The following is a 23,503-nucleotide window of genomic DNA, read 5'->3' on the forward strand; positions in this document are numbered from 1 at the left end:
GGTGGGGCGGGACGTGAGGGATGCGCGGTCCGCACCCGCGCAACTAGAAGTTGCGCCGGGCTAGAGAGGCGCAGATGTTTATTCACACTCTTCGTTTCCAAAAAAAAAAAAAAAAAAAAAAAAGAGCGGGGGGATGGGCGCAGCGGGCCCCAGGGAGCCGGGGTGGGGGAGGATGCGCGGCGCGGAGCTCCGCGCCTGCGGAAAGGAAGCCGCAAAGCCGCAACAGGTGCCGGGGGCAGAGAGGGGAAGGGGGCTGCCGGGCCCGGCCGAGGGCGGGGGGGGGGGGGGGCGCGGCCCCGCCACAACTTCTTGCCCCGAGAGCTGAAGTTGGGCCGTGCGCGCCCCTTGCGCGGGGGGGCCGGTTGGAAGACACGAGGAAAACGCGGAGGGGGCAGGAGTCGCCGCATGCCGCTCTCCGCGGAGGGTGCGCGCAGCGCAAGGGGGGGGAGAGGGAAGTTTCCAAAGTGGGCAGGTAGAGGGGTACGGAGGGGAAGGGGGTCCGCACCCGCGCACCGCCGCCCCCCATCCCGCTACCGCGCCGGCGGCGGTCGGAACGTGGAGGGAGGTGCGGGGGGGGCGGGGGGGGGGAACCGGACACGTGGGGACGGGGGAAGGGGGGGGTAAAAGTGCAACAGCCCCGGAGGAGCGGGGGAAAGTGTCGGGGGGGGGCCGGACTCACCCGCAGGACTCGGCCTGCCGCGGCCCCCGGCGCGGAGCGGGCGCGGAGCGGGCGCAGGCTCCGGCTCCCTCTCCGTCCCGTCCCTCCCTCCCGTCCCTCCGGCACGCCGAGCCCGGTCGGCGCGGCGGCGTGCTCCGCCGCTCGGTAAATAACAATAGAGCCCTCCGCCCGCCGCCGCGCCCGCCGGGGCCCCGCACGCCGCGCCCCCCCCTTCCTCCCCCCGCGCCCCGCACCGCCCCGCCGCCCCCTCCCCGCCCCGCGCAGCCCCGCGCCGCCGCCCGCGGGGGCGGGCTGGGGGGGGGCGGCCCGCGCTACCCCCGCGGAGGGAGATGTTGTTATTTTTTGCTGTTGTCAGTCTCTGACGTCACATCCACCTGCTGGGTAAACAAGGCTCGGTGCAAGGGAAAAATAATAATAAGGAAAAAAAATAATAATAAAAGCGCGGGGGGGGGGGGGGCGCGGAAAGGAGGGGATGAGGGGTGGGAGCCCCGCGAGCGCGGAGCTGCGCGGAGAACGGAGCAGGGGGTGTGGGGGGGGGCGGGCCGGGGGAGGCGGGGCGGCCCCGCGGGGAAGCGAAAGTGGCTGCGGAGCGCGGCGCGCATCGGTGCGCGCCCTTGCGCGCCCCGGGAGAAGAGTTCAGCGCGGAGGCAGCGCCCCCTCTCTCCCCCGGCAACTTATCCGCAGCCGCGAGGGGTGGGGGGGGTGTCAGGCCCGCGGAGGGGGGTGCGGGAGACCTCGCAGGGCCTTCCGCGGGTGCCCGCGGAGCCCGCCTTACCTGCGCGGAGCGGCGAGGCGGGAGCTGCCTGCGCTCCCCCTTCGCAAGCGCACGCCGCTGTTAGCGCAAACTCTGCTTAAGAAACACTGCGCGGGTGCGCAGCGGCGCGCACCGGCCGAAAAGCGGGAGTGACCGGCCCGAGGTTCGGGCCACCGGTCAGCATCCCGCTGGGTGCGCGGGGCCGCGCCGGCGGGGCTCCCGCGGGGCGAGGCCGAGCGGGGGGTGAGAGCCGGGACCCCTTCACCACCCCCCGCTCCCCAAAGTTTGAAGTCGCGGGCGGCCCCGGCCCGGATTCGGAGCAGCCGGCTGCCGCGGGGGCTCCCTTGGCGGCGGCGGCGGGGGCCGGTGCCGGTCCCGGCGGGGATGGAGCCCTCCCTGCCCGGCACCGAGGCGCTACGAGTCAGCGGGCGGCCGCGGAGCGACCGACTTTGTCCTGGGGGGAAGAAAAACTCTTTTTCTTCCGCCCGCGCGGACCTGCGGGAACCCAATTTTCTTCCCCTCCTTCGTTTTTTTTTTCTTTTGGGGGGAGGTTGCGATCGCGTTTGCCTTCCCTCAGGACTGACCCAAAGCTCCCGGCCCGGCCCGCCGGGGGGACCTGATTTTAAACACCGCCAGAAGTGATCCCGGCCGGAGCACCGCGCGGCTCCGCGCAGCCCCGCGCAGCCGGTCCCCGGCCGGCCCGCGCGCAGGGCCGGCACTGCGGCGCCACCTATTGGCGGAAGCGCTGCACCGGCGCGGGGAGCCGCTCCGGTAGCAATTAACGAATTACAGTAGTGGCTACTTATGCCTAATTTATTGTATTTTAAATAATTAAGAGGGGGTAAAAAAAAATCGCTGCAAATAAATATTTGCGCCGTACTTTAAGAGTAATTTTCGTAGGCGGTCAGGTGAGCGCTCCGGTGGCAGGGTGAGCCAGAAAGCACTGGGAACTGTGTGGTTCTTGCAAGCTGGTCCTGCCAGCCGAGGTACAGCAGAAAACACCGGGATTTCCGTGACTGAGGGGGACCACCAGCTTTAAAAACAAATACCGTCATCTTAAGCTTCTGTTGTTTACATTTTTTGGTTCATCTGTTTCTTCCTTAGGAAGAAAAAGGAGATGAATCTATATGAAAACAGCATTTTTCTAAACACTCCTCCCCTTACTATTCTAAAAAAATATTTGTTTTACATTTCATCCTGGAATAAGTGTTTATTGGAAACTTCTTCATCCTCTGTTTTCAACTTTGCAAATCCAAACCAGTACATCAACTCCGTAAAACATGATTAATTCCACAGACAATACCAGCGGTGGGACTTCTCCCTCCCCCTCCGCCCATGTAGCTGCTAATTGTACTCGAATTGTTTACTGCTGTGTTGTTTTACAAGTGCCTGGAGAAAGATGCTTGATATTCCCACCACCAGCAGAACCATCCCAAGAGCAAACGCTTGGCAGATTTTGGCAAGGGTGTACGCAGGCTACAACTCCAGCTTGTTAGCTAAAAAAAAAAAAAAATTATGAAGGTGATGACGCCTCTGTAATTATAGGTGTTACTTGTTTTAAAGTCAAAATGTTTTCCAAGCTACTGTAATGCCACACCCGTGGTGTCCCAGGAGCCAGGCCTCGGAGTCCTTCCCGCTTTGGTCACTGGTTTGTGAGGCTTTGCAGAACACGTCACTGGGCCGCACAGCTGGCTCCCAGGCCACTTTGTGCTGCTGTGTAGGCGCAAAACCCATGCAGGCACTGGGATGTTAGTCTACCTTTTACGTCAGGCATGGAAAGTTGAGATACATATGTACCACCCAAAAAAGTTTGTGGATGTATTGAAGAGAAACATACATTGGTTTCACAGCCTGGTTTTGTGATCTTCTGACTTTGTTTCAAGCAAGTCCAATGTTCTCACAGTGCTTTGTAGAAGAGAACCTACGCGTACCCTCTCGCTGCCACTTGCAGCAAAACCCGTTCTGGGGAAGGCGATGGTTGCTGCTCTCCGCGTCCCCTCGCCTTGAGCATAGAGCTGGGCCGAGTCGGATCCATCTGGCAATAGAGGCCCTTCAAAAAGGCAGAGGATGCGCTCTGCCCGTCCCACATACGCATGCGAGGAGAATAACACTGGACATTTCTTTTGCTCAAGTAACTTTAAAGATGAGAAGGGTTAGCTTGGCGATGAGGGGGGAATTTTGAAAGGCTTAGAGGCTGAGCCCAATGCTATTGGCAGCACTTGCACCAACTTTAGTGGAAGCAGGATCCCATCTCCAGCTGGGGAAAGCCCACAAAAACTTAAAAGGTGACAAAACTAAGGTCTCATGCTGGTTTGTCCAAGAAAAGGAAATGCAGAGGAGGCAGCGGGCAGCACGGCCTTCCCGCTCGCGAGGAAGACAAATTGCTGTTCTGCCCCGTGGCGGCGTGATCCAGGGAGAGCAGGCTGGACACTGGCTTCCTGCACAGGACAGTGGGAGTCAGGCACAAAATAAACTGCATTTCACTCCCTTGCCAGTCCAGGGGAGCTCCACTGCACTCAGAGCGGGGTTAGGGCTGCACTGGCAGCGCAGAAACACGAGTGTCAGATTCTCCTCCAGCTCCTCGGGGTTCCTCAGCAGACGGGAAAGGCTTCCCAAATCCTTACCCACACTAATCCTCTTTACTCCTCGAGGTGTCCCTCCAAGCGCCGCTGTATCAGAAGCCACCCAGAAATAACTTTTCTATAGCATATTTCCATTTGTCCTGAGCTGCCAGCCCGTACATATTTCCTTTTCCTGCGGGGGCAATGAATAGCCATTGTATCTGCGTTGGAGTATTAATCTGCCTGAATTTGGTAGAGATCCTTAAATGAATATTCATGGGAATTAATGTCATTTACTTCCTATTGCTTCCTGCATATAATTACGTGCCGTACGCGAATTGGCAAACTCCACAAGACATCCAATCTTGTTGAAAGTCTATGACCAATTAATTTGAAACACCACAAGCTGGACGCTCGTGCAGGGCTGAAGATGCACAAAGAGCGACCAAGATGCAGCCTGACTTCAGGAGAGGAGATGGGCTGGAGAAGAAGCTGGTGAAAGAAGTACGCTGCGGCAAGCAAACAACGCCTTTAGGGATGGAAAATACGATGAAAAATATATTTTAATACAAGCTCTTCCCCAGGTATTTGTCTGCAGATAGGGACTGCACTGAACATTTGTATTCTCTTGCAAAAGCTTTTATTTTTCCCTTTCTCACCCATAGAAAAACATCTTTCAGGGCCTCCTGTCCCCGGCCTCTTTTGAGACCCAGCATCTTTTGGAAGACCTTCAGCACGTCCTACAACTCAGAAATGCCCAGGTCCAATCCTCCTTCCTCACAGCAGCCCACCTGCCAAAGTTCACGCTGTTCCTCTAACAACAAAGCGGTAATCAGCTCGGTGCTGAAGCAAAACCCGTCCCCAGCATCCATGCTACCAACCCCTGTCGTAACATAACAAGGACTCTTCCCAAAATATTTGGGCTTGCCCTGTCACAGGGAGAGGCATTCAAGTTCAGCGCTCTGTCAACAATGCCAGGTGTCTCCTGAACCGCCGGCGCCCGAGCCAAGAGGGAGAGCTCAGAAGCGCAGGAATAATCATTATTCACATTACTGAAACATAACGGAATGTTTAAACAGATAACGTAACAAAATCCTCCACAGCAAAACAAAAACAAAACAAAAAAACCAACCCTGTTTATTATTTATCCCAGTCAGATAGAAAATGAACTCAATCTCCTGGAAAGGAAAAGCAAGGCTCCTTTTTTTTTTTCCTGCAACTGACAGCCACAAAAAATTCTATTATGCCAGCTGTGCCCTCCCGAAGGGGCTGATGTTTGCCACAGCTCTTGATAAATCAACTGGCAAATTTATGGGGGGTAAAAAAGTGACTCAAAGTCAAACACAAACATCTAAGAGCAAACCCGGGAAACCAAAAATCCAAGAACAATTTCATTTTGAGTCAATCCGAAGATTTCATTTCAATTTTGATTTTTTGGGAGAACAAGAAAAAAGACACACACCCCTTTGCTTGAAAATAAAATTAAAGGACATTTTGAACACAAAGTAGTTTCAAAATGAAAAATCAAAGTGTTTCATGTCAGAAGTGTCAAAACTAACAGCTTCAGCATTTGTCAGAGCTTTTTTTGAGTTTTCATAAATGACAAGTTTGGCATGTGTGCACAAACCGTTTTGGTGCTGCTGAATCTGCATTTTTGCATGCAAAAAAAAAAGAAATGGTTGGGTGAAATTTTCCACACAGATGCCCTCTTTGCCTCCCTTTGTGCAGAGGCCAGCAGCGCTCAACCCCGATGGCTGTGCTGCGACGGAGCCTGGCCGATGCCTCTCAGCCCCTCTTTGGCTTTTTCATATTTTGCCATTTTTTTTGCAGGAGGTTGCAGGCCTGGTCTTTTCCAGAGCAATTTCCCTGGTTAGCGGGGAGGAGGTACAAGGGTTAGGAGGAATCAACTGCGTCTCCAGCTTGACGTGCTGCTGTGTGACGGGCGGCCACGGGCCTGTTCTAAGCCGATTTATCAGCAGCCATCCAGATTTTCCAGCATAGCTGACCCCCGCTGCAGGTTTGGGAGAGTGCCTGGTCCCCAGGGAAGACCAAAAAACATTTTTACTGTAAGCACCGTAGGCCTGTGTTCGCTTCTGCGGATAACAGACACCTACCTGCCTCTTGCTACCGGATTTCTGTAATGCTTTCTACATCTCTCCGATGACAGCGTGGCTTCTTGCTGTATCTTGACAACTTCTAATTAACCCAGTCTCAGCATCTTTGAAGCTTCCATGGAAAACTGGTGTACTTCTCTAGAGTGAGAGACCCAATTCGAAACACCGTCTCCTCATCTGGCTTCCAGGACAGCCTTTACTCCACAGGGACTTCAAAACCCAGCTGTATGTAGCCTGGCTCTGCCGAAGGTCAGACCAGCTCTGTCCATGCCCTTTCCTGGAAGACAATACTGGAAGCAAGCGGAGATGGAAATGGGTTTCTTGCATCTTGGTGACATTTCTGGGACCGCTTGAACTCCTGCTGTGGAACATGCAGAGAAATCCCCATGAAGACACGCTGCACTTTCAGCTTCCAGTGGGATGACCAGTCCCTTCTCAACGGAATAGTCTCCTCACTCCCTGCGAGTTAAGCAATCCTTCCCCAGGGCTATGCTGGGAAGGAAATGCAGTAACTGCAGCTTTCCTCATGAAGAATTTTCTGTTGATGCTGTCTCAAGATGCGTACTATGCTGAAATATTATTTCATCTTAATTTTTTCCACTATTATGACTTTTTAAATCCAAAGGTCCAACATCAACAAAGATTAAAGCTTTTACTCTGGTTACATATCTATGAAAACAGCACTCTCCTGTGTCTTGGGAGATAAACACTACCAGATGCTCTAGTAAACACCAGAAAGGGGAGAGAGCAGAAAAAGAGCGTGGCCAGGAGAAGGGAAGGGCTGAGAATAAGTTAGAAATAGCAAAAGAGGAGACCAGAAAAGTAAATTCCTGGTGGTTTTTGCTCTGTGGCAGTGAAGAGGTTAAACGCCAGTACACTGCCATCTCTGGACAGAATTGGTTGTTATTGCATTGATAAAACCCCGGGTTGCGTTTTCCTTGTCCATTTTGACCCGTATCTGACGTTAGCATTGCAAATGATGTCTGCTGCCATTCAACGAGTCAGAGTGAGCAGGGAGAAACAAGACAGAGCGCTTAGCAAAGACGATACTAATGGAAGGGGTGGGGAAAAGTCTGATTTACATGTAATTAATTATTATTTATGTAAAAACCATATCATTGTGGTGGTTCTTGACATCAGTTAAGGCCTCTTTTCAAAAGAGGAGTCTCCCCAGTTAAGGCACAAATCTTTTCCGTGCTGCAAGTGTGAGTTGTGATATAGCAGTAGCCGCGTTGGCCCATCACCACCTTTTGCAGCGTTGGCATCCGCCTGCCCAAAAGAGCCAAGCAGAATAATCCCGTCTTCTCCTAAACAAGTGACTTCGCCTCACCAGGGCCACAGGAAGCTAGCGCGTCATTTGGTGAGAAATTGTCAGACCAAAGGCCAACATCATGGGGGAGATGACGAGAGTTGCATGTAGCTGTTGTGAAGAAGTTTTGGATGAAATAAATGGATTTTCTTCTGAACTTGTAAAATTATCAACTTATTTATTTGATTTCTGCATCTAATCACCAAATAATTACCTAGCCCAGCCCCAAGGCGTCTCGGCAATGTTGTTCAAGACGCACTCCAGCACAGACAAGAGCTCCCGCGGGAAGGCATCAGTCTTCTTCCTGTACAAATGACGCTGGTCCACAAAAATGAAGGGCACGGCTCCACCCCAGCTCTTTCAAAATTCAGCTGTCTCAGCCGTAGCTCCAGTCCAGCTTCCAGACATGTCCTAGTTTTCCTAGGAGCTAGGTCAAACCTCAGGTGCATGGATTACATATGGCAGCATGACCCAATTTATTTGGGCTCCGCTGGACAAAATCTATATGGCAGAAAGCTTATTGGCACTGTCTCACTGGTTCTCTCTAATTTGCCAAAGGAGCTGCTGGGCAGGAAACTCAGTTAACCCCCATGATGGCAGGAGCAGATTAAAGGGAGCTGGACTCAAAAACAGGCAGGTCTCAAGCAATCCTCTTAATAAAGAAAAACAAACCACAGCGGTAATTGGAGCAATTGGATGGGGTAGGATCTTTGGCTCGAGCCTGGGAGCGGAGGCGGGAGCGGATGGGACTGGCAGTGAGGGAGGGATGGATGGAGCATTGGAGGGAGGGATGTCACCCAGACAGATGGTCCCGTGCACCCATGAGCTGTGCCAAGGGGGTGTCCCAATCCTCCACCTCCCCCACAAAAGATACAATTTTGTCCCAAGCAAACAAATTCCAAACAGCAAAAACCAGTGTTTCGTTCAACCCTTGCACACCTCAGCCATGCTAGGATTTTCATGCAGGATGGAATGGCTTGTCCAGCCTTGCTCAGTCTAAGAATTAAATCTGATACCAGGCGGGGACCTGATGTCCCAGTTGGAAAAAAAAAATAATAATAATTTATCCTAATAGAGAATCATCTTCCCCTTTGCATTATTTGTTTGTCAAAAGCAACAAAAGCTACTCTCATCAACTTGAGACAGAGCAAACTCAGCTCACACACAGAGGACGCTTGGCACAAGGAAACATTTTCATCTCTTGCAGCAGGCTCTAGGGTCAGCCTGCCTTGCTGTCCCCTCTATTTCAGACTTCACATGCTTTCTATTTTGTTTTTGGTTTGCTTTGTTTGTTTGTTTTGGGTTGTTCGGGGTTTTTTTTGCCTATATCGTAATCAACACATTCAGGATTTTTGTTTTATTTTAAGTTGTTTGTTTGTTTTTGGTTTGTTTTGTTTTCTAAGTTATATTTGCCATAGGGACAAGTAGGCTGCCATCTCTGTATTCCAACCTTCAAACTTTGTAAAACTGAATGAGGTCAGTAGAGGAACTGTTTTTCCTAGTGAAATTAGCACAACTGTAAGGCAGAAACATTATCGGAGCTACCGAAAGCTTGCTTTATGCGGTGGGCCTAGAGACCAGATGTTTTACGACAAATTCCTTGGCTCTCGGTGGTTCACAACTGCTCTCTGCCATCTTTGCACATCAAACGTCTGCAGAGTAAAGACAGCGTTTGGAATCTCAGCAAAATGCCAGACTTTCGGGAGGGCTATTATTTCTGAGAGGTTTTTCAGAGAGGAGAAATTATTTCAAGGGGAAGCCTCACACCCAAGAACCTTCTGGTTGTTTATTCCTACCCGGGGTGATTCTCTGGTGAACGTCTTACAGCTTCCACCCCGATACTGCGAGAGTCAGAGGCACATTTCCACCAACCCTCTGACTTGGTTAATCACATCCAATCATTTGTTTATGGAATTCAGTTCTACAAAGCCCAACCTGGAAGCAGGTATTCATCCTCCCAGATACAAGCGCTTTTGCTGTAATTTCTTTTAAAGTCAAAGCTGATCTTTATCTACAAAAGGCCGGAGCAATAAGTGCTTAATGTGTTTAGAAAACACGGCTCTTTCACCACACCTGCAGCCCGGCTGCCAACTTTCAGCCGTGCGGACTCTTCACTGCTCTGGGAGAATCCAGCACAGTAAACAGAGCATTTTTCCCTGTACCACGTACCTCTCCTGAATATCTTTACGTACTCACGCCCTAAAGGTCTTCACACAGCATTTCCAAGGGCTCAGATTTGGTGGTGGGAGTCAGTGGTGGTTGGGTTTTCCTCCGCTTCCTCTACGTCATCCTGGTAATGATGCAACAGACACAGAAGAGCTGTCACTGTTGAAGAAAAGTGGGACCCATTTCAGGAGTTACTCCTAAGATTCCCCCCCCCCCACCCTTAAAGCAAGAGACAAACGAAATCCCGCCTTTTTCAGGCTTCTGAGGGAAATTTGTTACAGCACCCGTCTCCCAGGACCTGCTTCTGTCTGACTCCAGGTAATGTCCCGTAAGCCTCTCCCTTGGCATCGCCAGTGTTCATTTTGGTCATAGCACTGCCACTGAACAAACAAACTTCAAAGCAAAAAGCAACGCCAGAGCCAGGGAGACGTGCCTGGGGGCGAGAGAACTGGGGAAATAAAACGCACGGCATCACCTTGGTGCCAGCAACTCTGTACTTCTTGTGCCTCTAATTTCTGCGGTTTCTTGGAATGGTTTCCTAAGACACTGTTTCATTCTGGAGATGAAAGGAACAGGCAGGGGTTAAATCAGAGCCGCCAGCCCCCACCTCCAGTCTATTCACAGCAAAAGGAAATCTGTCTCTCTCCCACCCCTCAGCATCCTGTCTCTGCTGCCCTGGAAAACACACAAATCCCTTACGGCTTCCTGAGGGGCAGAGACCTCAGCCTGCTCCCAGCCATTCTGTGTCCCAGTGGACCCTGCAGCATCCTGGTTCCCCCATGGCAGAGTGCCCTTCCCGAGGCCTGGATGCCCCATGCCTCCACAGCCCCTTCCTTTCCACCTGGCCTGCTCAAAGGAGCTGCTCCAGCAGCACAGCTCAGGCTCCTGCTCATCCTGGCCAGGTGCTAAAACTTGGCCTCGGATGCAGCAAGTACCCAGCAGCTAGCACGGCTCTCCCATGACCATGGGCTGAATTATTCCTAAGTGGATTTTTTTCCCCCCTTGTCCCCTTCCCAGGTCTACCCCAATGGCTCATTTTCCCTTTTCTCTCTACAGTTGACGGGGACCTCCAGAAGGAACTTGAAACTGCTCCCTCAAGGTTGTCCTAACCCCATCCAAGTGGGTGCCCAAGAGTTTCCCCATCCTGCTGATGTCTACCAGAAAGCCAAGACGTGCTTATAGCAACCTGGAGATGGGGAGCCACAGGCAAGTTTAAATGTTAAGCCAAGCCACCCAAGCCTGGGGAAGTCCAGCTGGAACGCATTGCTGTCAGCTATAGGGCCTCCAAACCGCACACTGCATACTGCTCGCATAGAGGCATGGCCTGAAAATGCTTCCAAAGGGCAGGTACCAGGTACTGCAAATTTTGCATCCACATACGGAATCTGTGCAAGGTAACTAGGGCACTGGGAATTCACACCCCGGCTCTCTGTGCTGTAACTTGTCCGTGGAGACAAGGCCCACGTGGCTTCTTCCAACGCTCCCGGTCACGGGGGAGCAGCACGGAGAACTACAGCCTTGCCAAATAGAAGCATTCAAAAGTCATGAGTCACAGTTTCCAAAAATTATCTAACTGGTATTTAAAAAAAAAAAAAAAAAGAAAAAGAAAGAAATTTAATAAATTCAATTTTTTTCATCTTTCAGATGACACCCAAAAGTTTCTCCACTGTTCTCTGCGCTAGAAGCTCAAGGAAAAACAAACACATGACAGAAAGCAGAAGTAGAGATTTTCATGCATTCTAATGATTCCAGAAGCTGGAGCTTCAAGGGGAAAAAAAAGAAAAAAAAAAATCAATAAACAACAAAAGGCACATGATATAAGGATTATGATTTGGCTAGCAGCAGAAGTAAAAACCTCATGATTTATGTGACAAACCTCAACTGAACAACTCAGCTCAAAAACTTGGAAAAAGAAGGTGAAACATTCCAGTATCATTTTGGCTGCCAAGATAACAGAAACAATCGTGCAAAATTTCAACAGAAGAGGAAAAAAAAATAATGAGATTTGTTCCACCTTCACGAACTCAAAGACAAACAGATGTTGACAAAAAGACGTTGCAAATCGTTCTTGCTGTTGTCCAGCCGAGATCGACTTGTGGCAACGCAAACGCATCTCTCGTCCATTATGTCATCCCCTTCACTCCCGCTTCCCGCTCCCCCACACAGCGCAGCCAGTGTCTTTGCACGTTTTGCGTCCTTTCACGTCTTTTACCGACACCGCGGGTTTGATTTCAGTCTCTTGCATGCCACGTCAACACTTGCAAGTAATTATTCTCATTTATTCTGCAAGCACACACCTGTGCTGGGTGCTTCCCTAAAAGAAAGGGCCACAGACCCCGTTTTAAAGACACATGAGGAATCCCCACTCCTCAGTAACATCTGCACTTTTTAATAGGAGTCCCCAATTTGGTCCACAAGCACCAAAGGCCTCAGCTGGCTCCTGTGTCCTGCTTTCTGTCTTCCCTTCAATACTGAAGCAACTCCTAATTCCGTTTACTCTAGATTAGAGCTGTAGGACCCAACCTAAACGATACCGAGATCCACGAGGCGCTCTCCTGGAGAAAAAAAAAAAAAAAAAAAAAGGCTTCAGAAATGGATCCCACATCCAAATTGAAGATGACACCAGCACTGGTTTCATTTCAAGGCAATCCAGATGTTCAGTAAAGTGATTAGGAAGTGGTGTGTATCAAATATAAGATACTCTGCATTGAACTAATGCGTTTATTTGCTCTGAATGGTTTTCCAGTTCGGGGCAGCACTTTGCCTGTCACAAGTAAAGTGCTTTGACAGAACACATGGACATTGCTGCTGCTTAAACTGAGCCAGCAAAGAGAACGGCCAGCAATTGCCAGGTCTCTAAAGAGTCCAAAGAAGTACTGTCACTCTGATATATTTATTTCCTGGTCAACTAAATGAAAGAGTTCAGGTCCCATTTGTCAGCATCCTGCATATCCATGGCCATTTGAAAGGAAGCAAATAAACATAATGATGTTATCATGGGGTCACTGATACTGACACATGGGGACACTGGCTAGCAGGTGTCCAGAGTGCCACCAAAATCAGGTCATATGGCCCTTTGCTTTGAAGGACTGAGGCCAGGAGCTCGTCCCAGCTATCAGTGGCACGGCACCTCTGCCCAGACAGACGTGGTTTGTCCCAGCACGGTCTCCAAGCCAGGCATCCATGCTTGCAGGCACAGGGCTGTGGTACCTAACCCGGCCTTGGTTGTGCAACTGTGACAAGGTAGCCGAGACCTGTCTGGGGCTAGCTAGAAGTGGGAAAGACTTGTCTTAAACTACTGAAGTGTGCAAGTGCCTCCTGCCTCTCCCATAGGGACCTGTTGGGGGTTCACCATTCCCTGCAAGGAAGAGGAATGAGGATGAAGAACAGCTGAGAAAGTTGAATGGGTGGATCTCCTGTTTTACTGCCATATTTAGCAATCTGACAGAAAGGGTAGCCCCCTTCTCCTCCCTCCTTGGTGGGGAAACCCTCAGCAGATGTGTTGTCTATTATTCCGGCTGCCTTGGTTTTCTAGGGAGAGTTACAGAAACAAAGTCCCCAGGCAATCACAAAAACACTGAATCCAGAGGCATCGCATCCTCTGCTAATGGAAAACACTGGAGCTCCATCCAGCTCCAAAAAGGCACCAGCCACCCCCTCCCACCTGAACACAGCATCTGCAGACACGGGTGGGATCTTCTGTGCTGCCGGGGTCCATGTCTCTTTTTCTCACTCAAGTTTCGCCTTGCACCTTCTGTTTGTGAACAGGGGAGGACTCACAAGCACATGGAGGGGGGAAAAAAAAAAACCCAGATAAGAGAATGCAGCTGGGTTGTAATTTGCAGTTTCACAGTCCTCTGTGGATAAGCTCCAACACAATACATCCATTTGCCTGCAAATTGAGAATTGTGTTAAACCCACGGTAGTTCTGATGTAACAATATCTTCATGCTGAGAAACTTGAAGACTGCTGAGAAATACAGCACTTAAGCAGAACAAAAAGCAAATTCCCAGCAGCACCTTCCACCCCCATGTTTTTACTGAGTTTTAGTAGAAAAGAATTCAAAAATACAGAGGGCCTGCAGACCAGACTAGGCATTGTCTGCATTAATTTGGGGTATACATTACTTTCAGCTGATACTCAGCTGAAAAATTAACCCAGCATTCCTCCACAGTTTGGGATTTTGTGAGCGGGTTTTGCAGCCCCATCTCTGTTCCCTGGCCCTGGCGCTCTCGATGATTTCCATTTACACGGGCGCATGGGAAAAGGAGGAACAGCTCTGCGTGTGTGCATGCATGGCAGCAAAACGAGTCTCCCAGATGGAAAAGGAAGATGCAGAATAACAGCAGCTCCGAACTCACAGGAGCTTTTCTGGAAGGGGTAGTGGTAACGTGGCTTTTCACCAGCTTGGGTGACAGCAGAATCTGGCCACTGAGACACCTGATCTGTACTGGCCATGCAAAAGCAAATACCAGAAACTGGTTAAAAGATTTTTCAGTAGTGCCTGAAGGAGCTGGAACCCACCTCTTCCTGCACGTCAGGGGATCTTGGGCTCCTCAGTTTTTATCCCAAGCTTTTTCCTTAAGGCAAAAAAAGTATTTTAGGTTACAAAAGTACTATGCTTCCAGCTGCTCTTTTCCCGTTATCATGAGATTTTAATTCTTAAAATCCATAACTTTATAGTTGTCGTTTCATTACATAGAAAGCAAAACAGAGCATCACATTTATAAAGATTCATCACTGGAATATATTCACGTTTGCTAGCTGATTTCTGATGGAAGTTAAGTTTTTAGCAGCCATGTGTAAATCGAACACCTAAGGTCCTCCCTTGAACCAGAGGTTACAAACTTGAGCTACTTCTCCCAGGAACCTCTAGGGCCAACAAACTCTTTCCATAAGGGCCATTAAAAAGCAAAAGCTCCATCTGTGAAGAAGAGAGAGAAAACACAACTGTGGAAGGATAACAGGGCATTGACACGATCCTGCTGATCAAAGCATGTGTTGAGCACTCCATCCAGACACTTCCAGCAGCAACCCCACGTGCTCTACCATCCTGGAAGGATGTGATCTGTCTCCTAGTCCTAACGCCCCGACACTCACAGAGCAGATCTCCAGGACCCTGCAACACCACCATGGTGCTCCTGCCTCCCAGAGGAAGGCTGACCACCTTCTCCAGTAGCACCACTGCATCACCCAGCCACCTGGGAAGTACCACCATGAAAATCCCCGAGCCCCACTACTCACCCCTGTGGCCTCCCAGGGCACGCAGATCACTCCTGGCTCTGCCAAAACTGCTTCTCTCCCGGTTTTTCCATGGCAGCCCCTCCCAGCAGTCAGTAAGCCCCCTTGAGAAGAGCCCAAGGAGAAGACCTACCTCTCCGCAGCAAGGCAAGAGCTTCCCTCTCTCATCAGCCAGCCTTGATGCCTAGCTGGCAGAAATCCGTGGGACCCCCTTCTCAGGGGCTGTGTTTCCCTTTTCCCTCCCAAATCCCCTTCCCCATCCCCTGGGAAGAGGAGCTTACCTTCCTCACGGGCTCTTATAGCCTTGGGGAGCTCTGGGAAAACAGCTTGTGCAGATGAAACAGGTCAGGCCCATTTCCAGTGTTGTCTACTCACAGGTGTAGGCGTTTTCCTCTCCTGAGCAGGAGCTGGAGGTTGCAGAAACTCTGCATGAACCATCTCACTGCTCTGCTTCCTGGGGTGGGAGGTCTGGCAGGAATACCAGGACCTCAGCTCCAGGCTTTCTTGTCTGGACTGGCACCCTCCTGTTGGACCTTTTTCACGTGACAGGGTGGCAAAATCAGGATTAAAGCAGGTCAAACACTGCATTTTCAAAAAACAGTAAAAATAATATTAGTTGCAAGTGATGGGCAAGCATTAACATGAGCATCCTCACTGGAGCAAGATCTGCAAGCTGTAGCAGATAAACGTGGGCATTTCTATGGCTTTATATACACCCTGCAAAAGCAAATCTTTGGGTAGGAAATGAAAATCAAGACGGAAAAAATATATATGTTTCTGATTATTCTGCCCCAATGTTGTGTTCTGTCATTATGGCAGATTGCTTAATTGTGCTGCTGATTACTTTTCCTGAATTCTTCCTACATCTGTAGTTTTTGCAGTGCTGTGGAAACACTAATTAGCAGGAGGAATGTTGCCTTAAATTTTGTTACGATATATACATGTAAAAAATAGAAATCCTCGGCGTTTACTTATTTAGTCCCCCTCTCTCGTTTATTTAACCCATCTCACTCCCTGTTCACCTGTCCCTCCTCTGAACCGCGCCTGGGCAGAGGCGGAGAGGCTGCGGGTAGACACGTCCCGCTGCCAGCTAAAGGCAGCTGTAATCCCAGGCAGCGGTTGAGCTCAGCCCTTTCCACCCCACAAAATTCACCTCGCAGAACAACCCAAATGTGCATGCACCGTAGGGTGGGCTCGTCTTCGTGTGTTTGCTCTTAGGAGTTAGCTATATATTTTGCAATATGCAAAATAAGCTGCTGATGTAGGAACATCTGCGCGATGCTGTAATCTTACCGCGTATTTAGACTCCCCATTCTTAATGATCCATCACGAGGAATGATTTGATGCTGTTTAACTCTTGTCTCACTAAGCTGTGCCATGCGTTTGCCCTGCTTGCTCTGCAAGATATTCCTGCAATACAGCCACTCGCTAATGAGAAATGCTTGTTTTGTGTAAATTGATGCTGTGAGATTTTATTTTTTTGTCTTTAAGTGCTAGCTGCCGGTTCAGCCCACCTTCCTCTTCCTCCTTCTCTTCCTCCTCTCTCCAGCAGATGTGATGGGAACAGCACAGTTGTTCTTCACTCAGAAGCATGTGTGGAGCCCTCAAAGAAGTTATTTTAAGAGGGGTCAGAGAGGATCCCAATCTTATGCTTCCAAAAACCCACCAGTATGGGACTGTTGGGATTAACAGCAAAATTTGAGGGGGGGGTAGGCAGCACATGGTTGCTGTCTGTGGGATTTGCCTCTGTCTGAAGTGCCTGATCCATTGACCTGATGCAGTACAGCACTTTTTCTGTTTCTCTTGCACATAAAACCGTGGGCTGACCCAGCACCTCAGCTGGGACCCAGGGCCAGCTGGCTCTGTTTAGTCAGCATTTTAAGCCTCCGACACAGGAGGTTTTTTACTTTTGGGTGCTTGAGACCGCAGCTATTCCGTCAGCTCAGTTTGGGTTTGACTCCCCGGGAGCTCACGCAGCCCACACGCCCCAGTGCAGCCACCTCGCTTCCTAAGAAAGGAAACTCGGGTGGGATGAGAAACTTCTTCAAGCGTCCTTGCTGCCCAGCGCGGTGGCGGCTGACTCATGAGCAATGCCCGCGGGGCTGCCGCCTGGTGCTGTGAAAATTCGGTGGCTCAGCCGCCTTCCCCCAGGCAGCCCTGCCTGCACCCTGAGATGGGAGCGAGCGATGGGTGTTTCGGTTCACCGAAAAGTCAAGACGAAGCAAAGCAAAAAAGCAGGCTGTGCTGAGCTGTTCGATACACCAAAACCCGAGGCGAAGAATGCAGCTTGGCTCAGCTTAACAACTTCGGTGGGTGAAAAGGGCCCCAAGCTCACTGTAATGGAGTTTGACCATCTGAAAGCTGGGAAGGAAATCAGAAATCAGGGTGCAGTCAAGGGCAGCTCAATAGGTCCCGTTTGTAAGCAAGAAGCAAACCTTGGGGCTTAGAGCAAATGCTCAGGGAGCAGAGGCTACACACAGACACAAAAATCCATTGGCTGCTTCTTCCGTATGTTTTTCCACTGATATATGGCTCTTGAAAGACAGCTAAAATGACTTGAACAAATAGCGCTGCACACCAGGACAAGGACTTCAGGATGCATCACACCGACCAAAGCCGGCTGTCCTGTCGGCATGGTGCGTAGGTGGGAAGCCTGGCATCTCCCAGGCTTCCTACAGGCTCTTGAAAGGACCAGAGAGCACCTGCCTGGCCAGTCCTGCGGTGCTGGAGGCACTGGACTTTGCTGTGGAAGGGCTCATGCATGCTTGGTGGGCGAGGTCAGTGTCTCTGGACATCTCCCAGCTGGCTGCCAGACATTGGGAAATCTGAGACAAAGACACAAAAGCCTCCAAATCTGCAATGTTCAGGTGGAAAATGTCTGGGAAAACCTGCATGTATGGTAACCTCCGACCCTGCTTTGCTTTAGCTAAGACCGAAATGCAACCAGTTCTGGGATGGGCTTGGACGCCTGCAATGCCGGACGCTGTGGTGGGAGAGAGCAGCCATGCGAGCTGAACATTATGGACCGGCCAAATGTCACTTTTGTGATACAAATCTCAGCAGCCCCCGTGCTGTGCCCATCTGGCCATGATGCTGGAGCAAAGCGAGCACAGCAGTACCCGGTGTTAGCATTCTACCAGTCGCTGCTGGCTAGAAATGCTCCCACCGAGCCCTGCTTCACAGCTCGGGCTTGGCTGAGGCTTGGGTTTTTGGAGGGAGCATCCCTAAAGAAGCTGCACAGCACATCTGGGACAAGCAGCACCTGGGCCATCCCTCTGCATCACAGCTGGGTGTGATGAAGCACCCCAAGGCCTGGGGTTTTGTGGAGTCAAAATGAGGATCTTTATGCCGGAACCCCCTCCACGCTCAGGTTCTTAACATATTTAGGCACAAGAATCTCATTGAACAACTAAATCCGGTAATAGGGATAATTAAAAACCAACAGCACATACAATAGATTATAAAAAACCAACAGCAGATATACTATTCCTAGTAAGTACAGGAAGATGTTTCATGGTCACCATAAGTATTAGGATTGAATAATGTTTGGCTATATTAATCTGAAATGCACAGCAGGGAATAAGGTAATTTTTCCATCCTTCTGATTATATCTAAAAATTTTATATGAGCTTTTTGTGGATTTGATTGCAGCAACTTGGGCTGTTTCCCAATTTGCTCCTCTCTCAGGACAGTTTTCTGGATGAGCTGCTAGCAAGCCCTGGTAAAACACATGGTATTAAATATTTGTTGCTTTAACATTTTAAACAACCCAGAGAGAGGAGGCCACAGTCTCCTGGCACGTGGCCTGTGGGGAGTGCCTTTGTTGTCTTGGAGGCCCCTTAAGATCCGCTGCTGCGGAGCAGCGAGGAGCGCGATGGTCCCACAGCACCGTTTCGGCTCACGGGGACACACGTGTGAACAGAAATCCGGGCTCTCCTGCCCTGGCAGCCTCCTGTCGAGCCCACCTTGCAGTTTGGTGAAGGCAATGACACATTGGCTAAGAATGGCCTCACCCACCCTCTAAATGGCAGCGCACGTAAGTCACTTTGTTACTTAAATTTCTTTATTAGAGGAGATGCTGCAAAGCACTTGAAAGTCATGTTGGCTGCTATTAACTGTGGTGCCTGATCAATGAGAGATATGACAGTCAATTACCCTTCCACTTTCTGATTGTCCCCAGCCATCAGCCCTGACCAATACCTTCAGCCTCAATCGATAGCAGATATCAAATCCAAAATAACATGTTCCATTGCATCGGAAGTACTATCACATTGCGTACAGGCGGCCACCACATTTACTTGACCATTCACTTCACTTCCAGCTCGTCCAATCTGGCTGTTCAAGCAGCGATGGCCTCTCGATGTGCGCTCACTTGGCTTCGAAGGAGGGAGGGTGGTGGAGGAGCGGGGAGGTTGCGCCTGCCTTTGTTTCAGGAGACTTAGCAAAGCTTCCAAATATTTGAAGAAGCGGCTGTGCCAGGAGCTCTTTCAGAGTTTCCTTTAAAGATGCCAGTTCACACAGGCTTTTGTAATTGAGAAGGATCATTTACATTTGTAATGGTTTAAACAAAAAAACATACACACCGATATGGGGTGTGATGAGCCAGGGCCCTGCTGCAGTGGCGGTGGCGGAGGCAGGGACAGGACTGACTGGGATGGAAATGGTCTGGAGCAGTGGGCAGCTGCTCTGTACTCCTACCCTCCCACCCAAAAGACATGTGGGGTTTGATTTTGGTGTCCCCCAAGCATCCCTGCAACCACGGGCTGCATGACTTCTTTCTGGCATTGGCAACCATGGGTGCCTGGGCCCCCCAACATGCCAGACCTATCCCTTTGGTGGCCCTTCAACCTGTCCTTTGGTGTAAGCTCCTCCGTGGGATGGCCACAGCAGCCAGAAATCCCCACGCTGGCTTCTGGGGCGTTGCTGCCAGGTACAGGGAGGCAGCTCGGCTGTGAAGCCAAAAATCTTTTGTCTCCAGCAACTGCTCCCCATGGGTGAATCCCAACCCCGCAACCTGCCACCATGGTGCTGCCAGGTTCGCTGTGGGTAACTGGCTTCTGCAAAACACCAGGTCCTTCTGCAAAACACCTGGGTCGGATGGCCAAGGCTCTTGGCTTCCCCTGGAAAAGATGCGGGGAGGGGTGATGAAAACAGGAAGGGTATCTGCTGCATCCTTTGAGTCACCGAGTAAAAGCTGGAAAACATAAACTCAGGAGCTCAGGGTGTAGACAGCAAAACCCCCACTCTCCTAAAAACAATTTACTATTGGGATTGGCTGCAGCAGGTCTGAGCTGTGGGTCCCACCACCCTGAGGTGACACCCTCATCTCCCTGCAGCATCAACCACCGGACATCTTGGGATGCACCAGCCAACACCGTGAGCCCAGGCCAGGATCGTGTCTGGCTGCTTGCAGGAAAGGAGGGGAGAAATATTCAGTTAATCTGTTCACCAGAGGGGCTGAGAACGGCGTGGCTCCAGCACACCCCGGGGCAGACTGCTGGCTGCCGTGCCAGCAGCGGGTGCTCCCTGTGCGCCCTGGGCTTTTCCCACCCTGCTCCTTACAGTCCGTGCATAAAAACCTCCAAGGCGAGCAACCTCCCAGGGAAATTCAGATGCCCCAGGGTGTTCCCTCAGCCGTTGCAGTATCCTGCCCTGCTCTTGTCTGGGCTCTAGACACAGGCTACCATTTTTAGAGGGCAACATGATGAAATAGGTCCTGGTTAGCTGGCTGTGATGCCTCGTTTCAGCATCTGCATGCAACGGAGATGAGATAAATAATGGAGATAAAGCATTAGCCCTGCGACGGCAGGATGGCGAGGAGCCAAGGCGCTCCCTTTTTGTTAATACACAATACATGTTATAAGATTGAATATCCATTTGGGGGCAGAATTCACCTACTTTCCTCAGCACTCCCCTCTGAAAGCATCGTAATGCTTTACTTATTGGCATTTTATTTTGATGAATAGACTGCAATTGGTGCAAAAATATCCTGAATGGCATGAGGAGATCCAGCCGTGTGACCGTCCGCCCATTTGCACTGAGTACCATCAGTCAAAGTCCGTATTACTTACAGGATGCTTAAGCCAGCGTATTTTCCTAGCAGGCACGGTCCTCTGAGGGCAGCGCTAAGTGTGCTGGGGACTTCTTTGAAGTAGCATAAAGGGTAATTATTCCCCGAAGCCCCATTTAGAAAACACCCTTAAAAACGAAGTTTTGTGCCTTTGGAGGGGAAAAAAAAAAAATGCTCCTGCCTCTGCAGTAGCTGGCTGATGCCTGGAGGGCCCAGCGCAGTGCTGGCTGCGGAGCTGGGCTCAGGGCGGCGCGGGGAGGAGAAATGTCCTTTTTCTGCTCCTGTCTGGACTGAAATGCAGGTATTGAGGGGTAAAAGAAGGGAAGAAAAGGGGACCTTGGAAAAATGTGAGTCAAGTACAAGAGGCTGCTTTTATTTGTTGCATTTTGTGCAACGGGCAGGGATAACAGAGTCACCATGCCTGGGTAAAGCAGAACTCAATCAGCAGTGGCAGCGACGAAGTCCCGGAGCTGAAGTGGATTTCTGTAACTTGTAACAGCCACAAAATAGCTTCGCCACTGACAGGCTGGCCCCGTACCAGGCTGCCCCTTACCAAAGCCCTGTTCCTATCGGGAGCACAGGAAAACCCATGTCCCCGGGGTGGTCTGCACAAGTACCCCTTGGCATTTTGGGGTGGGCATCACCACACCGTGCGAGGTGGAGGGCTCTGCCCAGCACTGCAGAGCAGGCAGCAACTGGGGGGATGCTGAAGTTGTAATTACATTTTAAAAACTTTCTGAATTCACCAGCAGCAGTTAAAGAAACTCCAGCTCCTCAGCGCTGCTCAGAATTTATCCAGCCGCCCCTTCACTCTGTTTATACACGAATTCCTACAGCGTGATGTGCTTTGTGCGAGCGGGAAGAGTCCAGCACAGACACGGCCCGACGACAGCTCCCCTGACTAACAGCACAATTCTTCTCGCACAGGTCCCTTCTCTCCCTTGGCATCCCCCGCCCCACGCAGGAAGGGTGCGCCCCGCACCCCACGCGGGACGGCAGCCGCGCAGCCCCGGGCTGGCTCCATGCTTTGTGTTGCAGTGCCATCTCATGGCAGCTCTGCTTGCCAGCCCGTCACCATGCTTATCCACTCTTTATAGGTATTTTCTTGTTAGCTACCAAGGCTTCAGATATAACAAAATCCAAAGATTTAATAAGTTTCTAATTACCAAAAGCTCTATGCCCAAAACTCAAGAACTTTCACAGCTCCAGGATGGAGCACAAGCAGCAAAGAGAGAATTTATTTTCCTAGAAGATGGTCAGCTTTCCAGTCCAAACTGGTGCTCTATAAACGGTAACGCTACACAAACATGTGTCTTCCATATCACAGCCATCTCTAATGGCTCCTTTATTCAATTGAGGGGGGGGGAAGATTAAAACCCGTACTTAAATCTGGAAGCCATTGCAGGCTTCGACCAGGAAAACTATTGCGTGTTGAACATCCCCTCTTCTCACCTTTTCCTGGCTCTGAGAAGGTTCCAGCACCAAGAGCCTGAGGCTACCAAATGCTGAAAGTAACCCCTGCTCCATCCGGCACCCTTGGGTGCGCGGCGGGAGCCCCTTTGTCTGGTCAGCTGGGAACGGCTCCTTTGCTGAGGAGGAGAAGCAGAAACCAAAACCAGATGCTGGTCCCTGTCTCGCGGCGCATTGGCAAGCCCGTTGGGTGTGCTGGGAAAGCCACCTTTCAAAAGAGCTTTTCTCCAAGGCTTCAGCTCATCCTGTCCTCCAAGGAGGATCGGAGGGAGGCCTGATCCCCAAGATTAAGGTCTGGATGTGGATGCGAGCGGTGGAGAGCAGCTTTCTGCTCCTTGGAGCAGCAGCGCATACAGCACCGGCTTGGAGAGGGTTCTGCTTTAGCAGCCAAAGCCCAGGAAAATCAGGTATTTTTTCCAACCGGCTCAGGACCCCATTTGCAAAGGTCAGTGCCAGGGTGGGAGCTGGGCTGTCAGCACCACTGAGGAGCAAGGAGCAAGAAGGATGGAGACGAGGGTGATGAGGATGCCAGCAAGTGGGAGTGGCTGACAAACTAGTTACTGAAAGCAAAACGAAATGAAAAAGTCCCCAAAAAAATACCCTGAAGGAAAAAAAATAAAGCCAGGAAACTCCCTGTGCAGACCGTGCCTGTGCCATACGCTGCAGGATCATTTTGCGTTTTACCTGGCAGGACACCCTCTCCTTTTACAGGCAGATGTTATTTTTAAAGGTTGCTGCAAGCCAGCAGTACTAACGTGTTTGGGTCAGGATTTTCCTACTCCAAAAACACTGCTTCGTGACCAAAAGAGACTCAGGAAAAGACCCCTGCTACCTTAGATCGCTTTTAGGGTGTGATCCACCCCGCGCCTCCGGCGGCTGCGGCAGAGGGAGGGGGGGAAGGCAGCAGGAGGGAGGGATACAGGGGGCCAGGCTGGATGCTCCCCGGTACGACGGAGGCCGTGCAATACGATTAGCAGCCCGGGGAGAGCACAGGTTTACGTGTGCTGTCCATCACTTGCTGACCGCGTTGTTTTCTCTTTGCACGCTTCTATGGAAATTTCGCTACAAAACGTTCCTACGAACTGTACCCTGATGAGCAAATACAGCTTTAAATGACCTCTCTAGGAAAGAATCCTCAC

The 23,503-nt window shown here is 50.8% G+C and overlaps 1 protein-coding gene and 1 long non-coding RNA gene across 10 annotated transcripts in view; one reads left to right on the top strand and one right to left on the bottom strand.

Moving 5' to 3' along the window:
• FOXP1 (forkhead box P1) overlaps window positions 1–1,707 on the bottom strand; it is a 382,770-nt gene extending 381,063 nt beyond the window's left edge. For 5 of the 9 annotated variants that reach the window (XM_086755804.1, XM_086755817.1, XM_086755816.1 and 2 more), the window contains exon 1: window positions 1,455–1,707. The gene's annotated coding sequence lies outside the window, so the exon portion shown is untranslated. Of the gene's footprint in view, window positions 1–679; window positions 907–1,454 lie in introns of those variants that run through there. The other 4 variants (XM_086755809.1, XM_086755805.1, XM_086755803.1 and 1 more) reach the window with 1 other exon arrangement.
• Window positions 171–12,689, top strand: LOC147599566 (uncharacterized). Its single transcript, XR_015259600.1, has 3 exons — window positions 171–226; window positions 10,640–10,937; window positions 11,228–12,689. It is a non-coding gene; the product is annotated as an uncharacterized LOC147599566 (long non-coding RNA).
• The last annotated feature ends 10,814 nt before the right edge of the window (window positions 12,690–23,503 follow it).

The sequence above is a fragment of the Chlamydotis macqueenii genome, chromosome 10, assembly GCF_036417535.1.
Source record: "Chlamydotis macqueenii isolate bChlMac1 chromosome 10, bChlMac1.mat, whole genome shotgun sequence".
NCBI lineage: Eukaryota > Metazoa > Chordata > Aves > Otidiformes > Otididae > Chlamydotis > Chlamydotis macqueenii.